We start from the raw sequence: 26,561 nt of genomic DNA on the forward strand, positions 1-26,561 counted from the left end.
GGGCAGAGCCCTGAGGGACACCCTGCCCGATGGCCTGGGTGCGGGAGAGAAAGGGTGGAGCGGACACCTGGAACGTTCTGTCTGACAGAAATTATCTAAACCATTCCAAAGCCGAACCCACAACCCCGGCTGCTTCCAAACGATCCAAGAGGATCTAGTGGGGAAACCATGTCAAACGCGGCGCTAAGATCAAGTAAGATCAGCGCCGCGGAATGCCCACCATCCAGGATGGTTCGCAGATGCTCGCTCACAGCTAGGAGAGCAGTTTCTGTGTTGTGACCAGGGTGGAAACCATTCTGAGACCAATCTAAGAGGCCAGTCTTATTCAAAAAGCATGTAAGTTATTAACATGCGCCTCAGCTATTTTGGCTACCCAAGGCAGTAGTGATATGGGGCGGAAATTCTCCAAATTTGCAGGATCCAACGAGGGTTTTTTAAGTAGAGGAACCACCCTCGCCTTCTTCCACACCTTGGGGACAACTGCTGTGGTGTGCGAGATGTTAATCATCTGACTCAGTGGGGCTAGAAGCACAGGTAAGGAGTCTCTGAACTGAGCAGGAATCATAGGATCCATGGGAGAGCCTGATTTGACTTTCCTGCTTAACAGGAGAAACTCATCTTGTGAGATAAAGGGAATGGTCGCCAGAGCATGCATAGGGGGAGAGCCATGTGCGTCAAGACGTCTTGTGGTAACCACAGGAAAGGACTTCTAAATCACTTCTACCTTATTCACAAAGAAAACAGCCAAGTCCTCCCACTGCTGCTCAGATGTAATTACAGAAGCGGCAGAGTTTTTCCTGCTTTTTAGATCGTTAAGAATTTTAAAAATACACTTGGCAGGATTCTTGCTGGACTTGATTTCCTCGGTAAAATAGGCCGCCCATGCCGAGTGTATGGCCCTATGATAGGTCTTAATGGCATCCAAACCAGGTTCAGCCACCATCACATCTGACAACCAAGTCTCAGTTAAAAAGAAGACATCCGGGACTTGATCCTGTATTAAATCGTAAATTTCCATGTGGCGTTTAACCAGGGAACGTACGTTGAGATACAGGATTTTCATAGAGGGCCTTAGCGGACGCTTTGGGTGAAAAATGCGGTACAAACAAAGGGGGTGGAAGCTTATTTCCGGTCTAGGGAAGGCATGGCTTGGCAGTTCGGGCTGGACTGTTCCCATGAGGCACAGGGTCAGACTGATTTGCATATGGCCATGTCTGAACTGGGATGGCAGAGTGGGCTAAAGAACGGTGATGGATCAAACCCAGATCTTTTGACTGGGTGTGAGTGTTTGATTGGTTCAGATGCTCCGTCCATCACCACCCCCTTTTGTACCGCTTTGGCCGCCATAAGTGTGGCAGGGTATGCTCAGACGTGAGTCCCTTGCTCACTTTGCCACTGGATTCAAGTAAGCCGGGCTGAAGACGGCTGTAATGCCAGAAACCGGTCCTCGGAAGCTTGTTTCCGGTCTAGGGAAGGCATGGCTTGGCAGTTAGGGCTGGACTGTTCCCATGAGGCACAGGGTCAGACTGATTTGCATATGGCCATGTCTGAACTGGGGTGGCAGAGTGGGCTAAAGAACGGTGATGGATCAAACCCAGATCTTTTGACTGGGTGTGAGTGTTTGATTGGTTCAGATGCTCCGTCCATCACCACCCCCTTTTGTACCGCTTTGGCCGCCGTAAGTGTGGCAGGGTATGCTCAGACGTGAGTCCCTAGCTCACTTTGCCACTGGATTCAAGCAAGCCGGGCTGAAGACGGCTGTAATGCCAGAAACCGGTCCTCGGAAGATTGTTTCCGGTCTAGGGAAGGCATGGCTTGGCAGTTCGGGCTGGACTGTTCCCATGAGGCAGAGGGTCAGACTGATTTGCATATGGCCATGTCTGAACTGGGGTGGCAGAGTGGGCTAAAGAACGGTGATGGATCAAACCCAGATCTTTTGACTGGGTGTGAGTGTTTGATTGGTTCAGATGCTCCGTCCATCACCACCCCCTTTTGTACCCCTTTGGGTGAAAAAGGAGCATCCCAGGGTAAGAATCAAGTCCACAGCTAGAGCAACAGAAAGGTCCCTTCAGAAAAGCCCCCAAGCGCTGGTTGCATGGGCTTACCAGATTGCTGATGGATAATAGTTCTTATTGAGTATAAAGATGCGCACCTAGCTTAATTCCACCAGAGTTTGTGGCGTCCCCCAGACGCAGACGGGCTTGCCTTTGGCGTGCCGCTGGCGCGCCCGCTGCACGCGTCCACTGCGCTTCTGCACCATATGCAGTTTAAATAAAGTCTCCTGGTGCAGGCAATCGGGAGAACTAGAGCGTCACCCCACTCAAAATGGCGACCAAAAACGGTCCGCCGGAAGTATGTTCCCCGGCTGAGGCTTTCCAGTGCTCCCTCCACACAAACAGCCCGCTAATGACTGCGGTGGACCGGGGCGGTGGAAAGCAGCGTGAGGAGTGCAAGACTAAAAAAAAAGGTAGGAACGTTTTAAAAACAGAAATAACCCCACTGTAGCCCAGCGGGGAAGAATGCAATTAAAATAATACAAACACAGGCAAAGATAATGCGTGACAAGGATAGAGCCTTTCCGATTTCCAGAATAGCTGCGAAGTTTCATTTGCGCACCCGCGCCAAATGCAGTTTAAATAGTCTCCTGGTGCAGGCAATCAGGAGAACTAGAGCGTCACCCCACTCAAAATGGCGACCAAAAACTTGTGGTTTCCCTCAACAGGTGGTAGGTTCCACATGGATTGAATTGTAGGGGCGTTTTCTACTGTCAAAAATGAATTAACCACATGGTCCTTGATGCTCTTTGCCAATTATGAACCAATTATGGACCTTGGAGATTACTAGCATTTGTCAACCGGTCTACCTGGTCATGGAACTCTAGATTCTCAATGAGAACTGGCTGTGCTTCAGAGCCTGAGATGGATGCCACAGCTTATGCTGCTATTTTTAAAATCACTATTACGATGCTTGAATTGTAAGATGTTTTTTAATCTCACTCACCACTTGCTTTCACTGTTACCGACTGCTCCCCGGTCCACCACGGGTGCGCCTGCTTGTTGTGGAGGGAGCAGCGGTCTTAGGTTACTTCCGGGTGGAGGCGGGGGAAGTGGAGCGCTGACGTCAGCAGTCAGCTGACAGCAAGGCTAGAAAGCCCACGCCCGCACTCAGCGCAGCGGACGCGTGTAAGTAGGCGCTTACACTGCTAGCTGCTATTTATAAAATCACTATTGCGACGCTTGAATTGTAAGATCTTTTTTAATCTCACTCACCACTTGCTTTCACTGTTACCGACTGCTCCCCGGTCCACCACGGGTGCGCCTGCTTGTTGTGGAGGGAGCAGCGGTCTTAGGTTACTTCCGGGTGGAGGCGGGGGAAGTGGAGCGCTGACTTCAGCAGTCAGCTGACAGCAAGGCTAGAAAGGCCATGCCGGCGGTGCGCCAAAGGCAGGCACGTCTGCGCCCGTCCGCGCCTGGACCGGGCCCAGGGCCAGGAACCCTGGTCTTACTCCTTCAAATTCTATAAAGAACCTGCTAGAAGCTGAGACCCAGGCCTCTCACACCTCCCATAACAGTTATTTTTCATCACTCAGGTACAATTCTGAGCAGCTCTGGGCTCTACAAATCCCTTCACCACCGGAATGTTCTAAACTACATTTGGAGGGCGAAATTACACCTTGTCCTAACTGCGGCTTTATAGTTGCTCCAGGTCGTAAGTTAACCGTGGGCAGGGAAAGCTATAATAGCGACCAAAGTCAATCCCAATGCAAAACATTCTCTTTTCTTACCCTGAATTGCAGGTCTTTACCTAAACATAAATTTGAGATTTTTAACCTGCTAATGGATGAAAAGCCTGATGCACTCTTTCTTACAGAAACTTGGCTCCATGAGAGCTCAGGCCCGGACATTGCGTTGTGTGTGCCCGACCATTATGCAATAGAAAGAATTGATCGCATTAATAAAACAGGAGGCGGTATTGCTATTCTCTTTAAAAAAGAGTACAACTGTGACTTCACTCACCTACCCAGTCCCAACTGTGAAGCAGCAATATTTAAGCTTGCTCTTACCTCCAATTTTACGTTTTCAGGCATACTTGTCTATCGTCCACCTGGCTCTGTTGCAGCATGGGCAACCGCCCTCCCGGAACTCATAAGTCACTTGGTGATGAAGGCGGCCAATTTTTCCCTCGTTGGGGATTTAAACATACATCTAGAAAATCTAACCTGAACAGCAACTTCTGAGCTTATCTCCGATTTAGCCGCCTTAAACTTAAACCTGCTAAATGCTGGATCTACACATATAGCAGGTCACTTACTTGATCCTATTTTTTCTAACCTTAAGGCAATTAGTGTTCTTCCCGCACTGCCAATTTGCTGGTCAGATCACTACCTAATTAGGTTCTCACTTCAAGTAGTAATATGAGTCTAAACTTCCCTCTGATCAACCCACGCTAATAAGGAACTGGAAAAAGTTAGACATTGAAACATTGAACACCTTCTTAAACACACATCTTCCCTGTTCAAAGCAATCTGTACACTCACTATCTACATCAGTACAGAAATGGCTCCTGAGGGCAATTGACACTGGCCTACCTCTGACCAACATAAAACGTAAGGGCCATCGATCCCCCGCGCCATGGTTCACGGAACTATTGAAAAAAGAAAAATCTGAATGTAAAACTTTTGAATGCAGATGGAGAAAAAACTATACATAAGAAGCGAAAAAAGCTTACATAAATAAACCAAATAAGTAGCACACCCGCTGTAGTAAGGCTCAAGCAGATTATGTGTGCTCCGCTATCTCAGAGGCTCTAAATCGTTCCAAAACCCTATTTAAGATGGTGAAAGAACTTGCGGAATCTAAAACTTTAGCCATGCCACCGGATTTAAATAAACAGCAATGTGAAACATTGGCTACTTTTTTCATACAAAAAGTGGACAAAATCTACCAAGGAATTGCAGCAGCCCAGAATAACTGTCCTCCTGCAGCAATTCCACTGTGCTCTCCCACTCACAATCACATTAGCAATTCTGACACAGGTGTCCTTCAGAACTCCAGAAGTACTTTGGATAGCTGGCCCAGATTAAACACGAGACTCTAATTAAACCTATTAATGCCATTAAATCTGGGACCCCAAAAGACCCCCTGCCCTGTACCATACTTAAACAGCTTGGCTCTCGGTCACTGGATATTATTACGGATATTCTTAATACCTCCCTACAGGAAGATACTGTCCCAGCTGAATGGAAGCATGCAATGATCTACCCTCTTCTTAAAAAAAAAGCTGGAACTGATCCAAAACAACCCTCCAATTTTCGGCCCATTTCCCTGTTACCTGTGTTTTCCAAAATTCTTGAAAAACATGTTCATCAAAATCTAATGGAATTTGTAACTACCCAAGACTTGTTGCCACCTGTCAATCAGGCTTCAGAGCTGGCTTTTCGACAGAAACCACTTTATTAGGAGTCACTGAAAACATACGATGCCAATTAGATAAAGGAGAGACAGTGGCCCTTATACTATTGGACTTAAGTGCCGCTTTTAATACGGTATCACACATTGTATTAATTAGCACCCTTCGCTCTTTAGGTATCCGCGACTCTGCACTTAATTGGCTCATCTCCTTTTTGACTGAACGCACTTTTCAAGTTTTTTCTCAAACAGCCTGCTCAGACACACATGTCTTTGTACATGGTGTACCACAGGGCTCAATACTCAGTCCTCTATTGTTTAATTTGTATATGAGCCCCTTAGCTAAGGTGGTGGAAGACTCAGGATTATCGATGTATTCATATGCCGACGATTCCCAGCTGATTTTTTCCCTTTCCTCTGAGAACACTGATACTTCCTCCCCACTCAAGGAAGGTCTTATTAAAATAGCAGGATGGATGCAGGATAATTTTCTCAAATTAAACGGGGAAAAAAACTGAAGTAATTATTCTCGGCAAAAAAGAAAAATATTTGTGGGGCCCACATCACTGGCCTCTGGAAATGGGCACGCTTACAGTTCCAGTTTCACAGGCGCGTAACCTAGGCATCATCATTGATGAATCTCTCAATATGCACCAGCAAGCTGTGAAAACGTCGGCCACATGCTTTGCCATCCTAAAATGGCTAAAAAAGATCTGCTGGATGTTGCCTGAACCAACACAGAAAACTGTAGTCAATACCTTGATTACCTCTAGGATTGACTATGGTAATGTGCTTTATCTGGGCTCAAATAAAGCAACTACTCGCAAACTACAGGTGATTCAAAATTCAGCAGCCAGACTGTGTAAAATCCCTAGAACCACTTCCACTACCCAATACCTTTGTGAGCTTCATTGGCTTAAGGTCGAAAACCGAGTCAAATTTAAAGCACTCTGTTTCATGCATAAAATTAATGCTGGCAAGGCCCCGAAATATCTTCACTCGCTTGTTCACCCTTATCGTCCATCTCGTTCTCTCCGCTCCTCTACGTTAAAGAAGTTTGTCATCCCCAAAATCAAGCTCTCTCGTATGGGCGGCAAATCTTTTTCCTACCTAGGGCCCTCGTTATGGAACTCTCTCCCTTTCTCAGTACGTAACGAGATTGACTACATTAACTTTCGTAAAGCTTTAAAAACGTGGCTATTTAACATCTAGACACTCCTCTTTACCTAACCCTACTTACACAACTCCACTAAATTCGCGCCGGGAAACCCTTTGTGGGTAGCTGCTGCGCGTTATAAGTGCAATTATAATAATGCCAGTCATTCTCGCAGTGTCTTCCAAGGTATTCCCATCATATAGTGCTCACCCTCTATAGTGGTGTCCTCCGGAGCAAGATCATACCAGGGTTGCTTAGGACACTTATCCAACCCCCCCCCCCCCCTTCCCCCCAGCTGGAAGGTAAGGGCAGCAAAATGCAGGATTTACTAGATACTCCTTGTATAGAAGTGTTCAACTGCATCAAGGTGTACCAAGAATCCTTTATTGTGGCCCCTCTGGTAGAACCTTTGCTCCTCCTTAGGGCCTTGAGGTCCCAGTGACTGTTAATTATTTTTCTTGAAAGCACCGAGCTTTAGCATGAGCAGCTGCAATGGTTGTGCTCCCAAGAGCTGTAGTGGTACAAAAGGGGGTGGTGATGGACGGAGCATCCGAGCCAATCAAACACTCACACCCAGTCACCAGATCAGGGTTTAATCCATCACCGTTCTTTAGCCCACTCTGCCCCCCCAGTTCAGACACACGTCTGAGCATACCCTGCCAACTTATGGCGAACAAAGTAGTACAAAAGGGGGTGGCATGTCTAAGCATACCGTGCCAACTTATGGCGAACAAAGTGGTACAAAAGGGGGTGCATGTCTGAGCATACCCTGCCAACTTATGATGAACAAGAGCTGTAGGGCAAGCACAAGTGCTTGTTGGACTGGAGAGTCAATAGACTGTAGGAAACCTTGCTCCAAGGAGAACGATGTCGCCTTCTTCTGTAGTAGGGGATCTCTGTGTATAGTCATAATCTAGTGAATAGTCCCGCCCATGTGCGTGGACCCCGGAGCAATCAAAATAATCTCTTAAAGTGTCGAAAAATGCAGAACTGCACAGAAACTTGAGAGAGAATTAAAGACAGATAATGCAGCCTATATCCACAGGCTACACTGTCCAGTACTTCAACTAGAAATTCCACCAAAAATCCACAAACAGCACAGCCTGTCCGGATTTCTCCACAGAGAAAAACCTTGCCTTAACAGCAAAAACCCTCTGGAATGATAGGAAGAAATGGACAGACAAGCCCCATAGGCTGCCATTATGTGGCTCAGAACAGGATACTGTGCCTTTAAGAGAACTTTCCAGAACTTCACAGTATCCCAGAATGCACTGCAGGTCCCTTTTACTTTCAGTTCTTTTTTCCGGCTCCTGCAAGCAGGACCCTGGAGCATTGAGCTCTCCCTTTTCAAGGGTTTCTTGGTGATTTATTCACTTTTTCAAAGTTAATGGAGTGCTTTTCTGAAGTACTTTGGTGTTTTTTCTTCCTGTTTGTTTTTTGGTGCACTCTTTGATTGTCAATATGCCTGCATTATTTGACAAATGTCCCGAGTGCTCAAGGAAGAAGGCCAAATCGGACCCACACGAGGTGTGTATAATCTGCCTTCCCTCGTCTCATGTCCCAGAGGAGTGTGACATTTGTCAGGGCTTTTCTAGCAGGACCCTGAGGGATAGAATGAGGATCAGGCTTCAAGGCCTGGAGGACAGAAGACTGAAGGCACAAGGTGGGTCTGGAGGGGCTTCCTCTGCCCATGCTGAGGCCTCTGGGGGGCTCCCCAGGGGCAGGAAGACCAGCAAGCGTCCCCATTCTCCGTCTGTGTCGATTGCACCGAGTACGGCGTCGAGAGGGATGACTGCAGTCTGTTCCCCGTCTCCCCAGGGCTCTGGGTCGAAGCGACGTCGACGTTCGGCATCGAGGGAACTGAATAGACCGCCGTCGAGATCTCCGGTGACGATCTCGGCGTCGTCGTCGAGTAATCGACGTCGAGAGGCCCGGCGTCGGCGCTCGCCGTCGAGGCGACACCGCCATTCGCCGTCGGCGAGGAGAAGGTCGTCGTCGAGGGGATCTTTGACGTCGAGGAGAAGATCTCCGTCGTGGCGAAGGAGGTTGCCGTCGAGGCGAAGGAGGTTGCCGTCGAGGCGAGGGAGGTTGCCGTCGAGGCGAGGGAGGTCGCCGTCGAGGCGAGGGAGATCGCCGTCGAGGGAGGTCGCCGTCGTGGCGAAGGCGTCTGGTCGTCGTTCTTCGACGCCACGAAGGCGCGGAAGGAGTCCTGGCACCAGGAGTCAGTCTAGCAGGCGCCAGGTGCCTATGGGAGACTCGCCAACGTCCCAGCCTAGAAAGGAAGGTGGATCACCAGGTTCTGTGTACTCAGTGGTGTATACCCCTTCTAGGCAGAAGTCGGTTACGCCCCCTCCTCCCTTGCCGAGGGGGCTTCCTCCGCGGGCTCCCACTCCGCCTCCGCTTCCACCACTTCCACTGCGTCCTCAACCTCTACCTCAACCTCAGCTGCCGGCAGATAAGCTGCCTCCGATTACTCCGAGGTCGGTTTCACTGCCCCGATATCCGACTCCTCCCAAGGGGACCCCTCGGCCGAGGGCCCCATCCAGGCCAAAGTTGCCCGCCCCTGTGGAACCGGCGGATCGACCAAAGCTAAGGAGGTCACGATCACGCTCCGGACGGAGGGGGAGATCGAGGAGTCATCACAGATCCTCCACTAGGTCAAGACGGCGCCATAGGAGGCGCGGATCACGGTCCCGCACTGGCTCTTCCAGGACCAGGACCTATTCACCGACTTTGTCGGAATCCCCGGGGACGAGAGTGTCTCCTGTGGACGACATCAGCACCAGGATGTTCTCCTGAGGGGTGCAGCAAAATTGGGAATCACGGTGACTGCTCCAACACCCACGACGTCCGTGATTTTTGAGATGCTTCATAAGAAACATTTGTCTCGCCCTTTACTACCGCTAGTACCAGGATTGGTAGAGCCCGCGGAGGAGCTGTTCCTCACACCAGCAGTGACGAAGGCCGCTCCCTCCCGGCTCCTTAAAAAGTACAGGGCCCCGGATTCTGACCCGGCTTTTCTACGGATGGATCCGATTCCGGATTCTGTTATAGTGACGGCGGCCAGGAAGGAGGATTTTCAGGAGATCCTGAAGGAGGGAATGCTGGTATCGAACCAGGTCATCAGCGCGGCTGCTGATGTATCTCTTTTGGCGGCCCATGGGTACTGTCATGGGATCAACCAACGGCGCCATGCTTGGCTTAGGCTCACCTCACTCAAGCCGGAGGCTCATTAGCGGGTGGCCAATCTGCCCTTCTCGGGGGACACCCTGTTTGGCAAGCATGCGGACGATGAGATGGCCCGCATGAAAGCGGAGGCCGAGACCCTGACGCCTGTTGGGTTGGAGAAGCCCAAAGAAAAGAAGGCCTACCGCCCGTCCCAAATACTGTTCGGGGCACAAGGCAGAGGGCGAGGGCAGGCTTCGGGACAGCAGCAACAACAGCAGCAGCAGTTCCGGAGGCCCTTCCAGAAGCGCCAGAAGGGTAGAGGAGGCCAGCAATCCTCTACAGCGAACAAAGGCCCAGCTGGGTCTCGACCCTGAGCGGTTACTTCCCCTACATCCGTTCGCCGCTCCGGTGGGGGGAAGCGTTCAATTTTTTCTGGCAGAGTGGAGAAAAATTACTCAGGACAAGTGGGTGCTGAATATTGTTTGCAATGGATACAGTCTTCGGTTCACCAGCCCGCCTCCATCAATTCCACCGGTCAGCTCGCGGTTTCAGCTGCGCGAGGTCCAGGCGGAGGCCGATATCCTGTTAAGGAAAAGGGCGATAGAATACGTACCTCTGTCTCAAAGAGGAAGTGGTCTGTACTCCCGGTTCTTCCTGGTTCGCAAGAAGGACAAGAACGAGTTCAGGCCCATTCTGGATTTGCGACAAGCAAACAAGTGGATTCGCAGAGAGAAGTTTCGCATGCTGTCGTTGCATCAGATTTATCCTCAGCTGCAACAGGGAGACTGGCTATGTGCTATAGACCTACAGGATGCGTACTTCCATGTGCCCATTGCACACAAACACAGGAAGTTCCTGCGATTCCAAGTCGGCGCCAATCATTATCAGTACATTACTGCCATTCGGACTGAAGTCTGCGCCCAGAACATTTTCAAAGTGCATGGCGGTGGTAGCCGCACACCTCAGGAAGAACAAGGTGTTTGTCTACCCGTACCTGGACGATTGGTTGATCAAGGTCTCCTCCTTCTCGGAAGCTCAAGCGCACTTCCAGAAGACGTGCGTTCTCTTGAACAAGCTGGGGTTGCACATGAACACGTCCAAGTCTGTCCCGACTCCGGTCCAGTGCATACAGTACTTGGGAGCCTCCATCAATACGCTGTCAGCAAGTGTGTCTCCTTCGGAGGAGAGACGATTATCACTCCTTCGGAAGGCTCAGGCTCTTATGACCGCTCCATCTACAACAGTGAGGACGGTGTCTTCTCTACTGGGATCGATGGCCTCTTGTATCTTCCTCACGCCACACGCACCGCTGCACATGAGACCATTGCAGGAGTGCTTGGAGGATCAGTGGGATCAGAGGAAAGGATCTTGGGACAACAAGATACGACTGTCTCTGCATGCTCTTCAGTCTCTGAAGTGGTGGTGTTCAGCGGAGAATCTCCTCAGAGGGGTTCCCTTCCACAAAGACATTCCCACACAGACTATCGTGATGGATGCGTCTCTCCAAGGCTGGGGGGCGCACTCCAGAGACTTACAGATTCAAGGTACGTGGTCCCAGACGGAGTCCACGTACCACATCAATTTCCTGGAACTCGGAGCTGTTCATTTGGCACTGAAGGCTTTTCATCCGTCCTTCCAGACCAACTCTCTGCTTGTGCAGACGGTCAATACGACCACGATGTATTACCTCAACAAGCAGGGGGGGCTCGAGATCGCGCACTCTGTCGCAGGATGCGCAGGCTATCTGGCACTGGCTCCTAGCCAGAGGACAGACGATAACGGCTACCCATCTGCCAGGTGTGCAGAATGTTCAGGCCGACGCACTGAGCAGACTGCTTCAGGAAAACCACGAATGGGTCCTAAACGACTAAGTACTAGGAGAAGTCTTCGCAAGGTGGGGGACTCCAGACGTAGATCTGTTTGCCACCGCCGAAAACAGCAAATGCCGAGACTTCGCCTCCAGGTTCTACCAGCAGGGGACGCTGGGGAATGCGTTATGGATCGACTGGTCGAACAGCTTTCTGTACGCTTTTCCACCCATTCCCCTGATTCCGGCGGTGCTCATCAAGCTGTCCCAGTCCAGGGCGCGGATGATCCTGATTGCCCCGGAATGGCCCAGGCAGTGGTGGTTCACGGACCTGCTTCACCGGTCTCTCCTTCCTCACATACAGTTGCCGTGCAGGCCGGACCTTCTCACGAAGTTCGGGGGGCACCCCAACCTCTCGTCTTTGAGTTTGGCAGCATGGCTCCTGAGATAGTGCAGTATGGCCATTTGAATCTGCCTGAAGATTGCATGGACATACTGAAGGAGGCTAAGCGACCTTCCACTAGGACTTCTTATGCTTACAAGTGGAAGAGATTTTGCATCTGGTGCAAGTCCAAGAACAATGACCCAACGACGTGTAAGGAAGATGTCATCCTTCCGTATCTTCTACATCTGGCGCAGTCTGGCCTTAATGTCATTCCATTAAGGTTCATCTTGCTGCGCTGACTGCCTACAGGAAATGCCCTTCAGAGACTTCCTCCTTTCAGATCCCTGTGATCAAAGATTTTTTGGAAGGCTTGAAGAGAGTGTTCCCTCCTGTCCTGCTTCCTTCGCCTTCATGGGAATTGAATGTGGTGCTGTCCAGATTGATGAAGGAGCCTTTTGAGCCCATTCATAAGGCTTTGTTGCAGCACCTGTCCTGGAAGGCGGCGTTCCTCGTGGCCATTACATCGGCCCGCAGGGTGAGTGAATTCAGGCGTTGTGTTGCCAAGAACCTTATACTGTATTTCATGCTGCTAAGGTTGTTATGCGTACTCACCCTAAATTTCTTCCAAAGGTTATCTCTGATTTTCATGTTAACCAGACCATAACTTTACCTATGTTTTTTCCGAATCCTTCCTCTCCAGCGGAAAGGTCCCTACATTTCCTGGATGTTAGGAGGGTGTTGAAATTTTATCTGGATAAAACCAAGGATATTAGTAGGTCAGACCAATTGTTTATCAATTATGGATCAGTCAGGACGGGTCTTGCTACCTCTAAACAGTCCATCTCTAGGTGGATTGTGTCCTGTATACAATTGTATTACCAAAAGGCTAATAAGACCTTAGGGGGTAAACCTAAGGCTCATTCCACCAGGGGCAAAGCTGCCACGACTGCTTTGCTACGTAATGTTCCAATTGCAGAAATCTGCAAGGCGGCCACTTGGAAGTCGGTCCATACCTTTGCTAAGCATTACTGTCTGGACACTGATGCCAGGGCAGACGCTCAGGTTGGGCAGGCTTCGCTGCGAAATCTGTTTGCACAGTAGTGGTTATTTCATTTTTTCTCCACCGCCGCTTTGGTGTGGGGATGGGCTTGCCATTCTTTTCACTAGATTATGACTATACACATAGATCCCCTACTACAGAAGGAGTAGTTTCTGTCCTGTAACTCCAGTTCTGTAGTAGGGGTATCTCTGTTACAGTCATAAGCGCCCGCCCTCCTCCCCGGTGGAGAGAGATATTCATGTAAGGAATGCTAAAGGTCTAGGGTGTTACGCCTTCAAAAAGAACTGAAAGTAAAAGGGACCTGCATTGCATTCTGGGATACTGTGAAGTTCTGGAAAGTTCTCTTAAAGGCACAGTATCCTGTTCTGAGCCACATAATGGCAGCCTATGGGGCTTGTCTGTCCATTTCTTACTCTCTATCATTCCAGAGGGTTTTTGCTGTTAAGGCAAGGTTTTTCTCTGTGGAGAAATCTGGACAGGCTGTGCTGTTTGTGGATTTTTGGTGGAATTTCTAGTTGAAGTACTGGACAGTGTAGTGTGTGGATATAGGCTGCATTATCTGTCTTTAATTCTCTCTTAAGTGTCTGTGCAGTTCTGCATTTTTCGACACCTTAAGAGATTATTTTTGATTGCTCCGGGGTCCACGCACATGGGCGGGACTATTCACTAGATTATGACTATAACCGAGATACCCCTTCTACAGAACTGGAGTTACAGGACAGAAACTACTCCTTCTCTACAATGCCACCCTCCATTATGGTATTTGTTAACTTGGGGCATCTTTACTCCAGAGTGTGATCCAAGGGGGAAATCCCAAGGTGTAAGCCCCGATTTAGAAAAACATCCCTCCTTTTTCTATGGGGTTTGGCCCACCTAAACCTCACTAGTGGTGAAGCCCTACAAAGCTCTTTAGAGACCCTTCAGGGCATTACTGGAAATGACTAGACCAAGCTGTGAGAGGCACACAAAAAAAGGGGGGAAAAACTACATTGGGAAACAAAGCAGGCTGGGCATGCCTCACGTCAATGCCCCATTAGCGATATTTGCATTCTAGATATAGAAAAGATCGCCCTGCCTCTGGTTCAAAATAGTGCACAGATTTGTCACATTCACCTTGGTGCATGTGTAGGGCAATGCAGCAGGGTCACAATCTGGCTATGGTGTGAGATGAGCCCCGTAGACCTTGCTCAAAAAGAGCCCACATGCAGTCATGCATGTAACATACAAGCAGCCCACCGCTGAATGAGCACATCTATTGAGCCTGCAGGACACCTTGAGCCCTTGATCGCACTCAGATTTGAGGTTTTCATTCACTCTGCAGAAGACATACCGGCAAGCAGCCAAAAGGCAACAGAACGACCTTAATGCAAGAAAAAGCTAAATTGCAATAATAAACTTTTAAGACACGCCCACCGATTGAATTATAAACACCCGGGGGAGCGGAAACGAGAGCACACCGAAACACCAGTGGGCTGGCCAGGAGTCGGGAGAGAGGAAGTGCTAGGATTTCGTTTTGCACCTACGATCTGGCTGCTGATTGGTTTTTGTCTCTCCTTCTCCATTCCCAGCACATTATAGGAAATTCAGTTTCAAATGTTTTACATTTTTCTCTACTGTGCATGTTTGGTATTTGTGGTGAGGTGCTGTGTGGTGTGTGGTCCCATAATAAGTACTCGCAGTGTTTGAATCATACTGGATGCTGTGGTGTTTGGGGGGGGGGGGGGGGGGGGGGCAAACAATGTTTAGTCTGCGGAATTCTGCTTGTACCCCAAAGACACCTTTCGGCTACCCACACCAGTAGACAGCAGGCTCATGCGCAACATTCTTGGTTCTACCTGAGCTTTTGTATCAAATGTACATAATACCTGTGAAGCACTGTTGCACACCTGGGGACTGAAACCCATAGCCTGATGTGGCCTTGCACTGCTTAGTAGATGTAATCACGTGGGGGCGAGAACACCTTCTTCTCCAATGTTAATTAGCAGTGAAGTGCCTGCTTCCTCACTGCCTTTTTCAAATGATTCCTGCCTGGCCATTTCAACGACGAATGTGCCCTTCTGAGATGCTCGTAGACATGTGAGTCCAAATTACTATCATTTGTGAGCCAGGCAGTGTGGTAAAAGCGAAAACTATGCAATCACTCACATTTTGAAAATTGCTCCTCAGCACTGCCTAAGAGCACACATTGTTTCTGCACGCTTTTGCCGGCATAACTTCTGAATGTTCAGCGTCTGGGTAGTTGGTGGAACCATGGCTAGAGGCAGGGGGAGATGAGCCATTGCTTGCTGCCAAAAGCAGAAATGCAGACCAGAAGGACAAGCTGTCTGCTCCTCTGGATTCTCTTCCAGGAAGCGTGTTGAGGTGACACCTGCATCACCTCTTACTCAAGTTTATTTGTGACAATTTTGACAAATTAAAATGGAGGTTGCCGTTACCAGGACATACCTGAATTCTCGTTTTCATGAAATGCAGAAAGACGTGGACTCTATGGGCAAGAGAATAGACTGTTAACAAATGCGAAAAGAAACACCACCTCATGGGGAATCTTGTGCTGTTTTTGGAGGAAAATATTAGGAGCTTTTGATGAAGCTAGAAGACTTGTTAATTAGATACCAACTCAATAATATGTCAGCAGACAAGACATTCATTCAGACGAATGTCATTAGTTGGCAATTTCCTGCACACAATTAGCAATTGAACACAAGGGCCCTCTGATTTGCTTTGACCGCATATATAGGGTAGGTGGTTCTGGGCCCCTTAACCATGCTCCTGTGGTCATCCTAACTAGAGTTCACTTTTATATTACCAGGAAAATGATAATGAGCCAATTTCTGAGGGCTATGCGATCCACCCAGATTGACTTGGCAGCCTCCTCCATAAAGAAAAGAACATATCAAACCGGATATTGATTTCCTCCAAAGTCTTGGCACTACATAACAGCAGGACTTCTTCAGATACACCAGGTATACAGGTATAGTTACAGGTATGGGCATTTGGTATAGTTGCTCGCAGAATCCGGGGCTATTCTGGGAATGGTCAGTTCAGAGGGGGTGATGAGCCGCCCTCCTAGCAGTCCTCTGGGAAAGGATGGAGACTAACATGGCGGATAGCTTGAAGCTCTGGAAGGAGGAAGCATCCCCTTTCCGAATTAAACTGAGCAAGTAGTAGTAGTAGTCCAGGCCTTACATCAGGTAATCTCGTTAAAAGACAAATTCCAAATGATCCAGGTGTGATATCGTTTGGCCTGTCATTTAAGGGATCTTGGTCCTCAAAGTTTCAAATAGAAACAGCCCTAGTGGCAGCAATCTAATGTATGTTGGTCTTGTGGGAGAGCGACTGATTAGACAATCTGTGAAGGTTACAGTATTAGGTAGCACAAGATCAGAGTTTTGACGCTGATCGACCAACCTTCTTGTGGTATTTATCAAAGGAGTTTAGAAAACCTGCGTGCGCACACTACGTGTCCTGCATATGATACCTGTTGAGTTTTCTTAGCTCTCACGGCAATTGACTTGGGGTGTCTAAAGATGAGGTTCAAACTCTTGAACTTGGGAGTGAATATATCAAATGGGTATTATTTGGGGTGTAAAGGTTGTTTGGGATAGCTTTGCTAGGAATTAGTTGGATTGAGATATGTTATGTATATAAAAACATAGTGAGACACCTTTAATCCTAAAATCCATTTTGGGTGATAAAAAATAAATGAAATGCATATTAGTATGTAAGTAGCAATAGATGCTAAATGTACTCGTATAGGCATGTACAGTAAGCCTGACTTGTAGTGTTTTAAAACATTTGATGTCTAAACCATGTTTTAGTGGGTCTTGTTCAGGGCTCGAGTCGGGGTACCATGCGGGTGGCCGGCGTCCCCCCCACTTATTTTACCGGGGGAACGCCGTCCCCCCTGCCAAACACCTGAACTTAACTCTTTGGCCTCTCTGGGATGAGGAGCTCGGCACCTTTCGTGGCGTCACTTCCTGTCGTGACGTCACTTCCGGTGAAAGCGTCCCCCCACTTCTTTTTTTAGGAATTGTGCCCTGGTCTTGTTGAATTGAAATGCCATATCGTGCCAACAGTTTCCATTTTGCTACATAACACACTCCGGTAGTTCAGCGACTTGCTTCGCTAAGAATAGCTCCTATGCGAGTAGACGAAAACCATATTCTAGGATCTTGTGTGCCAAACACTTAGGCTTTAGGTCTTTGGATTGGGATGGAGAAGTTGCCCCTATGCAGGTTTGCCTCTTGTGGTGGTTTTTAGAATGAATATATACATTTCTGAGTGAGACTTTCACCTGCATATTCCTCAGGTACTAAAGAGGATCCATAAGGGCTGCAGCACAAATTGTGCCACTCAGAGGGACCCCTCGCCAAATACATGTCAGTCTGCCACTGCAGGCTGCGTGTTTTGGTGCAGACAAAAGTGAAAACACAGCATGACGCATCCCTGTGTGCCATGTCACAAAACACTGCATGTAGTATATGTGCGTCACCCCTACAGCAGGCCTTACAGCCATAAGGCATGGTTTTATTTTTAGAGTTTTATATAGCGCAAACTAGACCAGAGGAATCGGGTATCAGAGCGCTTTATATTCGCACCACTTTCGTTACAGATGGACACATTTGTTTTTGTTAGGCACAGGGAGATTTAGTGATTTGCCCAGAATCACAGGATGTTGAGCATCGTTGCCTTATTCACCTCATTCTTAAAAGCACTCAATGATTGCTTTGATAAAAAATGCATAGTTACCGAGTGGTTGCAAGTATTCCTTGTACCTGCAACCACCTCTTCACGGACAACGTGCCAACCGGTCACGTGTCCAACTGATGACTGCACACATTCAAGTCACCTATAAATATGCGTATGTTACAATGCATTCCAATATACAGTAACTCATCGCGTCACATGCCCTTGTCTAATCTTAATGCCAATGTATGTGATGGGCCCGATTATCACAACATTTGCATCAATACTCTCTCCCCATTATCCAGTTTCCCATATTCAAACCTCACTTTTCCGACCTGCACGTTAGTCAGCCCGGAGGACCCCATCAACTGAAGATGGCTCTCTCTGTATAAACTATCGCGCATCAGCCATGCACCAAGTACCCTTACCGTTACTGAGTCCTGATGGCTTATTGAAGCTCCGCCCTCGGGTCTTGAAAGGACGCAGGCCAGATCTATTTGCACACTGCCCTCCGTCAAGCGACATTGCGTGACGCACGTGACCACCTCGCCTAGTCCTTCCTAGGTTACCAAGGCAGCCATACTGGAATGTGGAATGTTGCCACACTACCAATATAAAATTCATCGGTTTTAGGGGTGAAGAGCTTTTTAAACATACCACTCTTTTAGTCTCATCGCTTCGAAGCACACATTCTATATTAACATCCCCCCCCAAAAAAAGGAAGGTTGCACTGATCAACCGTGCTGCCACTTTTTTGAAAGTCACAACTTTACTAATTTTAACAAAAAAGCTGCTGTTCAATGGTTCCCATACTAGATAACCGGGGGATAAAATGTTGTAGAAGACCTAAAGGGCAGCCCCAGGGAACAATCCAGGGCAAAGGGGCCAACATTACAATGAAACCTCCTGAATTCACCAAGTTTAACCCGCCTATGGTGGTAACCTCATACAAGGGCAGAGGAATTCCCAGAGTTTTTACTGTCTACCGATTTTCTTCCATTCGATAGTCATTCAGTCCCACTGAATCTACTTTTTCAGAAAAAATCCATTTGGCCTCTTTCCTTGCCAGGATAGTGTCAACATTGTGTCTTACCCACCACCCTCTCAAGTACCGTCCACTTCAGTGCCCTGAAGTAGTGTTGCTTCCCTTGAAAGTGTTGCACCGAACGAGTTGTCAGCTTTTCGGCTTTAAGGGTATTTAGATGTTCTTGTACACGCACCTTCACCTTGCGAGATGTGAGTCCGATGTAATGTAACCCACAGGTGCATTTAAGACTGTAAATAGCATTTGTGGTGTTGCAGTTGTTAAATACCACACTTTGCCATTCATAAGGAGAACACTTTTGGTGACTTGTGTGAGATCACAAACTGAACAGCCTCCACATGGATAATGGCCAGACGGCAAATTGGATGCCTGTTGCAAAAAAGTGGGCCGAGTGTGTACCAATTTATCTTTTAAATTGGGGGCTATTTTAAACGCAAACCGCGGAGGCGGCATCTTCTTGATGCCCATGTCCAAAAGGGACCAAAGTTTCCTTATTATAGTCTGACTTTTGTGGACAATGGGTCAAACGTGGTGACAACAGGTAGACACTCATCCTTCTTTTTCACATTTCTCTCCAGCAGGACATCACGCAGGGTATTCAAAGCGCATTTACGGGCTCTCTTAATCACTTTGACAGGATAATCCCTATCTGTGTTTGCTCACAAGTTCTTCGGATTGCTCCATAAACTTATCTGTAGTTGAACAATTAGGGCGATATCTCAAAAACTGTCCCATGGGGAAGTTGTCACGCAGCGCTCTGGGATGCAAAGAATGGTAGTGCAATAAGGAATTTCTATCCGTGGGCTTCTAGTGGACATTGGTGAATAACCTATTGTCCACAGCTGTTCTATCCACATTGAGGTAGACCGCAGAGGTGTGACTAAAAGACCACATGATTCGCAAACCACCATCTACCTGGTTAAGCCAAGTCAGGAAAATTAATAACAAGTCCTCTGATCCAGTCCAGATACAGAAGACATCATCAATATACCTCCGCCAAAGAGAAATATTCTCTTTGAAGGGGTTGGTGGCATGATGAATCACATTGTCCTCAAACTGGCCCACATAAATGCAGGCTAGGCTCAAATGTGGCCCCCATTGAGGTCCCTAACACTTAGAGGTATAGCTGGTTCCTGTATTACATTTTTTTTATTTTTAAAGCCAGTTCAATGCACTGCAGAACAAAGGACTGTGGAGTGTCATAGATCCATGCAAGCGCCCCAAGACCATGCGCTGCTGCCACCAGCGTGGCATCCTGGGATATGCTGGTGTACAGAGATTCGATGTCAATGGTAATCAAGAATTGCCTCTTAGGGTCAAAATCCACTGTATTCAGAATATTTAATATATCAGTGGCGTCCTGCACGAACCAAGGCTGCGTGATGACTGATTCTCTCAAAAACAAGTCCGCAAATTGGGACAAGGGCTCCAACACAGATTGAATCCCCAACACAATTGGGCGACCTGGTGGTGGGCGCTGCGGTTTGTGGATCTTCGGAAGGATGTAAAATGCAAGTACACGTGGTTTCTGGTTGACAAGGAAATCTGCTTCCTTATACGTTATCCATTTTTTATCCTTCACACCCTCCACCAGAGTCTTAATGATGTCTTGCAATTCAGATGTGGGGTCACGCATCAATGGTTGATAATTTGTGTGCACCCCTAGGAGTCTCAAAGCTTCTGCTTCATAATCTTGAGTATTGAGAACCACCACTGCCCGCCTTTATTGGCTTGTTTAATCGTTATTGATTTATTTTCTTGTAGGGATTTCACAGCCATCCAGTCATTTTTGCTCATATTGTGGGGATGTGACTGATTTCATTTGTTCCAAAGCCTCGATGTCACTGAGGACACGCTGTTCAAAAACAGCCACCTCTGGGACCACTGATAAACCAGGGGGACAGAACCCGGAGGGTCGCTGTAAATTGGTGGCGAAAATAGACGGTGGTTCTCTCTCCTTATCCATAAAGAATTTTTTAATTTTGATCCTTCTCATCATTTCAAAAATCTCAACACAGTACTTAAGTGTCGTGTTGTGGGGTGGGGACAAATCCCTATCCTTTGTTCAATACTTTTCATTCTCCCTGGGATTGGGAGTAGTTGGACAGATTAACAACACTATCATTAACGGGGGGCTGCAAGTTGTTCTGTCCCTGCTGTGCACTGTTAGGGGACTCCATTGCAGAGGTGTTCTGCCCCTGCTGCGGGTGATGCAGGGAGAGTATGTCTGCCATGCGGGTTGATGATTGCCCCTACCCCTCTGAACTCCACCACTTCCTCCCCGTTTGCCCCTTTGGGTCTGGCCTAAAAAGGAGGGTGCATAGGTGTTAGTTTGTTCTATTTTGTGGTGTGAATCTCACCCTACTCTGATTTGATGTAGATGCTTTCTCAACAGCTTCCTCCTCTTCACTGTTGGTGTTGTCGAACGTACAAGTGGATGGAGTCCGCCGTATCTGTCTATGTCCACCGTCTGGAAATTCTGGTAATTGGACTGTTCAGTGTTGGTTTGATAATATTTATCTTCAACATATGGAAATGCCCACTCATGTGAGAAGCGATCTAAATTCTGTTTGAGACCCTTACTCTTTTGGTTTACCATATATGTTTTGTAATCTAAGAGGTAACTTTGGATCAGCGCCAGTTGTTCTTTGGCGTCTGTAATCACCGTGTCCCTCTTAATGGTTTCCTCAAGTTCAAGGATTTCCTTCAACAATTCCTCACTCAATCTCTTACTGGTGTTTATAATTAAAATCAACCAGTCCTGAGTACACTTATTAGCTATACAGCTCCAGTCCACTCGGAACTGTTTGTCTTCTCAAAAAATCTTTGGTTCAATTCTTACCAACAAACTTGGTGGGGCTGCTCCAGCTCGAAGGTACTGCTCTTAGCTGCCTGGACTTTGGCAACACCCTCCATGTAGGGATCACCACCCAGCTTCTAAACAGACTTCAAATCATCCAGAACACAGCATCCAGGCTCATCCTTGACCTCCCGTGGCAAGCCCCTATAACCAGTCACCTCCGATCCCTCCACTGGCTCCCCATACATAAAAGATGTTGATTTAAAATGCTGACCCATGCCTACGAAGCCCTTCACAGTGTCACCTGCCAACCTCAACCCCAGGCTGAACTTCCACCAACCCACCAGACAACTGCCATCTTCTGCCCTTGCCTTGGTACAGCGCCCCCCCCACCCCCCCACCCCCCACCCCCAACATTCATGCCAGCACTCCAACGGAATTCGGAATTGAACCATCATTTTTTATTAGGACAGCTCTGCTTTTTCTGTACCATTTTCCATCCTACACTCTTATAGATCCTTTGCTAATAGCTACTAGAGGGTGAAATCAAAAACTTAAGACTAACTCTTGAGAGCCATAACTTGGACTGCCAGACGAAAATCAGCAACCTGTTGCTGGTGACTAAATACTTATCAGCACTTTGACAGCTACTGCACGCTCCAATATGCAATTCCACTGATATCTCCCACCCAGGCCACCAATAATATCTTTTAAGTCCTTTTGTTTTGTGGCAGTCAGTCAGTCAAAAAGCTTTATGCGATTCAGAAGAACAAATCATAAAACGACAGACAAATACACATTCATTTAAAAAAGAATACACATTATTTAAAAACACATAGAGGTACATTGATCAGCAATAAATACGGTTTGTAGCAGTCATACCTTGATGGCCTTCATGAGCAAAGGTAATAAACCAGGAACACAAACAGGTGGGCACAAGAAAACAATTCCTCTTTAACATGATTTTACCGTCTAGACTCAAATAATCTTGTACTTTACTATAAGTTTGTAACTCATCAGTGAGACGACTTTATCTAGGCCATTCTGGGACAAAAAATCTTTCCACTTCACAAAGTGTACAATCATCCAACATGCAACTTTCCAATTGTTCATTTCTATCAACCGTACCTGCACATTCCGGCACATCCAGTGGTGCCACCACACTCCAAATCTTCAATCACATATTCTTTCACAAAATCTTTCAAAGGCAAATGGGACAGGAAATCGGCTCTTGAATACTTCCTCATTGAACTGTGTTGTATCTCAAAATTATACTCATGCATCTTTGACAATAGTCAGATTAAACTTGGGGAAGGGTTACCCATTACTCTTTCCCCCAGCAGAAACACTAAGGGCTTATGAACGGCACATTTCAAAAACATTTTACACTAGACATCTGTACTAAATTGGTACACCATCCATACGAAAGTGACTGACTTTCTTTCAATAGTGAGACTCCAATTTCCTTAGACCCCTCATCTGGCTCAACTACGCACCAATGAATATGAAAATGGCATCCATTGTGACTGCACATTAATCTCCATCAACATATGGTTAATTGTAAGGTTGGTGCCTTCACAATCAATTTCTTGATGTTTTCCAAAGACTCGCACTCTTCATCAGTCCAAACAAAACTAGTTCCTCACTAATTTCTTAAATGGTTCCATTAGGATTGGACTTCTATTAATAGATTCTCTCCAAACATCATCGCGAGTTACTAAAGTCCAAGCAACTCATACATTTTACCCAAAGAACCACCATGGCCATCAGGAGTATGGATTTTAAGCCAGGATAATTTACATGGAGCCAGATGCTTTGGATTTGAACACAACACAGAGAAACAATGATAGAATGACACTTGATGTGGGTTGTCACTGTACTTTGAAACCTTTCAATTAATAACTGTCTTGGAATTAATCATTCAAATGCAGGAGTGTTTTAGAGAACTGAAACCAGATATTTGTAATGCCTTTAACACAACTGGTCAACTTGAACTTCAAGTGGGTCCAATAAAAAGAATTCAAGACTTGGTACAGCCAAAGTCCCATTCTGAATAACGTTTCGTATACAGGGGAGAAGTAACAGAGCCATGGGTCTTGATGCAAGCAAGGAAAATGCTCCTCTTACATGTGGTTAGGTAGAAAGCAATGTCCATAATTGGGTGCTCAGTGGGTCCCTCATACCCCGGTGCCACTGCACCTGTTGCACTACTGAGAACTGTCGTTTTTATGAGTAACGGACTATCCTTATGCCCTCTTCTGAAGGGATCCCTGTAGTTGTGTCTGCAGATCACATTGTTTCGGTATAAAATCTTGCAAAGGTTGTTACAGACCAGAAAGCCTAAATGCAAAGCCTTAAAACAGGTATATCTCATCTTGTTTCTGATGATTTATCGACCACAAGCAGATCACCGGATTTAGTTATCTGAGCTGCAGTTCACCTTCAGCGGCACCTTAACCAACTGATCTATCTCAAAAGTCAATTGTAGGAGTCTATAGCGAGAATGCCATATGGTCGTGGATGTGAGTATTTATAGGTCTGTAAGAAGAGAAAATGTATATACGTGTGTGTGTGAGTAAGAACATGTGGCATAGTGTTACTTCTGCATTGCACACAGCTATTTATCACCATTTGTGGCACTGTTGCATTAAGATTATTTTTTTATGGGTTACATTTGATGTTAATTGATAACATTTTCTACAAGTTAATTATCCCGTTTAAAATGTGCACATTTAAAAATGGCATCTTTCTCCCAATGGTCGGTAGACACTCTCCCATTCACATACAATTAAACACTCCTATATTTTTATTTATTTTTCAAGCTACCTCAGTGGGGCTACAGAGGTAAGTGCTGGTGCAAGAACTGATCTTTCACACATCAGAGCCCCACACTGGGTCACAAAGCGGAATCAGTCACCTTTTGTTTTATGAGCCACGAACCTTGCAGAGCCTCGGCCCCAGGACTCCTCTACTGTCTTCTGATTCAGCCTTGCGATAGCCTCTGTGCCGGCAAAGCCAACAGCCATAGTCGCGGGTCTCTTCCAAGACTCTAGAGCTGAGCTGTGCTGATGCTTGGTGCCACTCTGGCTTATGTGCAGGCCGGAGGCTCAAAGTTGCTGCTGATAGGTTAACTCAGACAAACCCCCCAGGATATTGCGGCATGGATTACCAAATTATGCGGCACAAATATGGAAATTTAGCACATTTTTGCAGCACTTAATTTAACTCATAGTCATTCATTTTCAGCCTGAAATCAATGGAAACTGTTTTAGCAGAGTATTGGGTGTGGCATATGCTTCATATGCATTTGCTTTCTCTGAAAAATTAGAAGCAACATCGGACCTATTAAGCAAAGCCTCCATGAAGGCGGGCAGACTGGCATTCTCTAATAAAGGCTTAGCTGTCGATGCCCTTGAAGCCAAAATAGTGTTAGCCTTAGGAGTTTGAGAACAATCTTTTTCAAAATCTCTAACCTAATATCTCTTGTTCAATAATCGCAGAATGGTAGATTTATCTGGATCTTTCCATTGTTTATATAAAATTTCCTTCTGACATCGTGGAGAATCAGGTCACCTGCATCATGACTCCTATTTTGTGAATGAAACCCCTCTTCCTGTCGGTCTTTGCCTTTAAAACCCAGGGTTTCTCTGATATAAAACAATAATACTCATAATTGAGAGCTGTACATATATTTTCTCTTTTGATTCTTTTCAAAATCATCATCTTGATCTTTAGAGCTTGTTGTTCTGTGTTCTGCTATTGCAGAAACAACTGCCTTTTTAGGTCGGGCCTAGAGTAAGCACGCAAGCATTGCTCTGCGAGACTTGCTGTACTGGAGTATGGAATAGAAGCCCCGCCCACTCTCTGCCCATATTTGTCATTGGCTTGTGTCATTTTCCTTCGTAAATGCCGGCTTCTGATTTGTAAATAGGCTTGAAAGTCCCTCCTTAGTACCGCCTTGTCTTCATTTATAACCTCCCATGGCAACTGGCCCTTTTACTTTGGTTGTTACAGGGTATGTTATCATTTCTATAGCACACAACTCACTGTGTGGCATCTCGGCGCTTTCCTAGCGAAATGAGGAGGATATCCGGTCATGTTAAAAATCTGTTAGAAGAGAAAAGTTTTCAATAGATTTCTGAAGACAATATAGGAGGTACATTTCCTCAGGGGAACGGGGAGTTGAATCCAGTATTGGGGGTGAGATATAAAAAGGCTCTCCTCCCCGTGCGGGTTAAACGGATACGGGGAACCTTTAGCAGAGCCAACGAGTTAGATCTTATATTGCAACCCGAAGCCTGATTTATACATTTCTTCTTCAAGTAAAGAGGGCCTATACCATTCACTGCCCTATAGGTGAGACAGCAGATCTTAAAGAAAGAGCGCTTCTTAATTGGCAACCAATGAAGCTGTTTCAACTGAGGAGTCGAAGAAGAGCCTGGGGGACGATTTAAGATCATTCTTGCTGCAGTATTTTGATTTACCTGCAGTTTAGCAAGCAGTGTCTCACCAACTTCCGCCAACATTGCGTGCCGATAGTCCAAGCGGCTCATCACCATGCCTTGAACCAGGGTTCTCCAATAGTCAGTTGGCAGGTAGGGAAGAATCCTACGTAAGAGACGAAGGCTGTAATAGCAAGAGCTGATCGTGGTTGCTACGTGAACCTTCATGGTTAGAGTTGGATCCAGTTTCAGTCCAAGGTTTTTCACACCCTGGGCCGGCATGGGAGCAGTTCCCAACTGTTCGGGCCACCACTCTTGTGACCTAATGGAAGACGCTTTGCCCATAAGCATGATCTCATTCCTACTAGGATTCAATTGGAGGCAGTTCTCTGTCATCCAATTAGAAATTGCAAGCATGCCTGCTGCGAATCAGGTTTTCTTGACCTCCAAATCAGAGCCTATTGGAAACATCAGCTGAGTGTCGTCAGCATAAGAGATAATTTCGAATCCAAACGAATTGACAGTTTTAGCTAATGGGGCCATATAAATATTACATAATGTAGGACTTAGGCAGGAACCCTGTGGGACGCCCTTGTCCAAAGGA

Source organism: Lissotriton helveticus, chromosome 1_1 (genome assembly GCF_964261635.1).
Source record: "Lissotriton helveticus chromosome 1_1, aLisHel1.1, whole genome shotgun sequence".
NCBI classification, from domain to species: Eukaryota; Metazoa; Chordata; class Amphibia; order Caudata; family Salamandridae; genus Lissotriton; species Lissotriton helveticus.